Below are 4,703 nucleotides of genomic sequence, written 5' to 3' on the forward strand. Positions count from 1 at the left end.
TTGATGTTTTCTATTGATACTTGTTGGAAATCCCGCCTGAGTGTTATTATAGAAAAATACGACGAAAGAACCTTGCTCAGATGGGATGTGTAACAGTTGAAAGAAATCTAAAAGTATTTACATAAATTTTAATAATTGGGGTTAGTGGAAATCATTCAATATTTGTTAAAGTATGATTTGAAGTGGATATAACAATAAGTAACTTCGTAAAGATCGCCTACGTTATCATAATTGTAATATCAGGGGAAACGAAAGTACTACTGAGCGGGTTTCATGGTGTTTGATTTAATTTAAAGGTGGCATTCGTCACAGATTGACCTCAGTCAGTATACCATTAGTAACCAGGATGCACTAGAGAGTTGTTTGATCGTAGTATGGGGCTTCATGACCATACTCACTCACAGACTTACATATCTATATTGGAATGTTTACTAAATATTGTCATTACTTTTTATTAAGCGTATATTGAAAACTCTCAACTTCAAAATTTTACTGAAAACGTGAATTGTTTACGGATACTGATAGTGTTTCGTTAATTAGGCCATATCTGATATATATAAGCTGCAATCCACTTTTTCACATTTACAGTATGGAAGAAAATGAAGTATTATTCTGTAAAATAAATTTATGTAAAAAGCAATGACATTTTCATTGTAGGTGTAAACTACATTTCTCAAACGTGTAAATACTTAGATTTAAGAAAAGGTGATTACTTAACCTAAATGAAATCAAGTTCTGTAAAGTTCAAACATTGAAGTAAAAGTGTTACAACGTTACTAAAAGAAAAGAAACCAAATATTCACACTGTATACTGCTTCCCTAACTGTTACGCAACCGGTTTAAAATTTCAACGTCAGTTGTTATCTAAGAAGAAGAAAATAGTTACACATAGTTCTATTCATCGGTAAAAAACATCTGTTCGATGGTATAAAAACCGTATACTGAAACAGAAGTAATATTTCTACAAAAATGTAGACCTAATTTGAACGCTTGCTCTTGAGCATAACACATTATGAATACGTCAACTTTATTGCATATATTTTTGTCAAAATCCTTTTCTCACACTATTTCTTGTGAATAACACTAGCTATTATTATTGTTATTATCATTTTTAAATTCTCTATGTTACTGTGAATTTTCATGAATCGATGGAAGTTAGACATTAACACCTTTGGATACTGGCTCAGTAGTCTAGAGGTTACGTGTTCGTTTGCAAGACCGAAGGTTCTGGGTTGGAGTTCTGTGTGCGGGATCATAGATGCGCATTGATAATGAGTCCTATACTAGGAAGAAATGGCGATCTAGTGCTTTCACGTTTTCAATGAAGGCGTAGTTTAGATCGACTCATGAACTCAACTATTAACATTTTCAAAGTGTCAATAATAATCAGCATCCGAATTTTATTTTAATCAGTGGTTATTATTGAGTTTCACTTATTAGCAACATAACTCATATTTGAAATCTAGACACTTCAAAAGACAAAATATTTGATTTCTTTTCATTTAAGAGTTTCTGTTTGAATCTTATCCGAAATCATATTAGTCAAAGATCATTTTTTGTATGTGTTCAGAAGCATTTTACCTAGCTCACAAAACCAACTGCGTAAGAAGCTTGTTCAAGAGGCCGAGGACACACTGCAACACACTTTGCCGCACGAAAAAATGAAGAAAAGTACTTGAAGACCACCATTCAAATGAACGACCACCCAATCAACATGAAAACATACCAGCCGAACGCATCATCAGAAACAAAGTCAAGTACAGAAACCAACAAACGGATCACCCTACCATATATAAAAGGCATATCAGAAACTACAACAAGATTGCTGAAGTCTTTATGAATAATTGTAGCAGACAAACCAACTAAATCACTACAATCAATCCTACGCAAACCAAAGGACGAAATGATAAAACAACGGAAACTGAACATCATCTACAAAATAAATTGTTCCAACTGCGAAAAACACCACAGAGGAAAAAGTGGACGTCCTCTTTATCTTTGCCTGTATGAACATAAATTAGTGTTCAAACATCATGATATATCCTCTCTTATATCAATGCATGTGGACAACTGAGGACACATATTCGACTGGAAAAATGTGGAGATCTTGGATAGAGGCAATTCTAAAAACGCCAGAGAATTTTAAGAAGCTTGGCACTCAGGTCAATCAGCAATCGAAAAACACAGTGAAATCGATCCAATTTACTAACCTATCAGAAAATTTATGGACAAATATATGACCAAGAATCAAATCAATGAGAGATACAACCAAAATAAAGAAGTAAACAATGACAGGTTTAAGGTCAACAATAACCAATCAAGATCTCAGTCTACAGAACAAGCTGTGAGGCATATGTGGAGAAATTCGAACACTTCACTTCTACCTGAAGTTTGTACCGATGATGTCGTTCAGAAGAACGATGAAAGCTTCACAACCAAACGATCCAGCTCAGAACATAAAACTCCATCAAAATATTTTACATAAAAATTATTGAAATGAATTTCATTACAAATTGATGTAGAATGTTAAGTCATTGAAAATGAAAAAGTACTGGATGTCCATTTCTCCTTAGTCTATGACTTCGCGATATTAGATACCTATGAAAACGTGTAGAGGAGAAATGATTACCTTCACGTTTTAATGCAAATACAATAACTATAGTTTATTGAACTGAAATCTAATTGTTTATATTTGATTCTGCCTTTTGTTTATTAGTTTTCTAATGGATTTCAGTTTATAATAAAAACCATTTCTTAATTGTGTATGAACGTTACACACGATCATTTAAGTGGATATTTTTCCTGCATGCAGTAAAAATTAAAGGTTATTGAATTCATGATATTTCACGTCACCTTTGATTATGAAATTTCGTTGAACTAAAAGCATACTTCATGAGATCATGTAGAAGTGGACACTATTTATTTGAATAATGATACATTAAAAAATTAAATAATAACTTAAATGAGTACTCTTAGTGATTTAACTTGTTATTTACTTATAAGTAATAGGAATATAATGAATAAAATGTTTATTCTCTATAGAATGTTGTTAGGAATGATTATGTAGAAACGTTAAACTATGTATGATAGGTGGCTTTATTTCATTTAGAGTAAAGTGAAGTAACCTCACGTAAAATCTGTATCACTTTATCACCTATTTTATAGAAAATATATTTTAGTGAAATTAAATGTTGATAAGTTTTATTTGGCCTGATTTATATACTAACACATTGTTTGCTGGCTTCTCAAGAAATCAAGGTAATTTCATAGTGTAAATAAAATAACAATAAAAATTTATTATGACTATGTCCAGAATGAAATCTTTATATCGTTGGTAGTGTTATTATTATTATTGTTATTATATAATTATTAACACTACACAGAACCTAGTAAAAGTTAATGGATCTAAACAACCCGTTCTTTATGCTATTTGTTTTGGTTATACGTTGCAATAATTGACATGAACTTACATGTTTCGACAAATCTAAATCTTCCCTAAATTCTTCATGTCGCATCATTTTCAGTTTAAGTTTATTCTTATCTGTATGAGGTTATTATATTCGCTCGCTTCTTTTTACATTTTTTCCATTTGTTCCATAGATTTTGAAGTGAAACCAAGTAATCCAGATGAAACAGGTCATAAAAGAAATCAGTTAAATTGGGTTTTGGATTATTCCTCAAGTGATCAAAATGCCATCACGGATGGTAGTCATAATTTAACCAATGGTAAAATGAATGTATCACTTCCTCCTAACCTATCTACAATTGGTGAAGTGAGTATCCTGATTAAGTATTTATCTCCCTTTGTCACTGTTTGTTTTGGGATATATATATACCTTAGTTAAATTACTAGATAGTCTTGAATGGTTACTGTATATCAACCAATAAGTTATAACCGACGTGGAAACTAGCACAAATAAACATCCCACCAAGTTTATACATTAAATCAATAAAACTAAATGGTTTATCCTGTCAGTGGTTTCGATCATTGCACAGATCCCTACAAGGTTGTATTCTAGTGCCCGAAAATGACTCTATTATGATTGAACGATGCTGATCCTGGTGACGTGTATGTGTTACTTGACTTCATATATACTCTGTCGACTAACCGCTTCAATACCACATAGTCATAAAAATTCAAATCCGAGAATGGTTTTAGGACATTTCAGACAGGAGAGGCTGAAAAAGTTTATTCAGTGACTAATGAATGAATAATACATGAATTACAGATAACCAATTAAAACAGAGACAACACATAAAAATGTTTGGAGTTAACCGTAAATAATTAGCAAGTGCTCACACATAAAAACTACAAATGAATACACTATGATCAGTAACGTTAAATTTAAATATGCACAGGTCAGTTTAAGGTCACCTAACAGTTTATAGAAGTCGAACATATTAGTCCATGATGCGGCTGCAATTTTAATTGTGTTCATGATTCAAGTTTACGTGGGTCACTACATCATACAGTAGAAGATACCTGATGCTACAAGGTAACTTGTGGTTATTAGACTTGTATTTTATCATATATCTTCCTCGTTGTTTAAATACCACTTATTTCCTATTGCAAATAAATCTAAATTCACACGCTATAATTTTTAAACGATGTATTTTGTCTCAAATCTCACCACCTTTGTGATTATTAATTTGGATGTTACTTGTTTATTTATGTTTTAATATGATGGGAATTTTTCGGTATT

The sequence above is a fragment of the Schistosoma mansoni genome, chromosome 1, assembly GCF_000237925.1.
Source record: "Schistosoma mansoni strain Puerto Rico chromosome 1, complete genome".
Classification (NCBI taxonomy): Eukaryota; Metazoa; Platyhelminthes; class Trematoda; order Strigeidida; family Schistosomatidae; genus Schistosoma; species Schistosoma mansoni.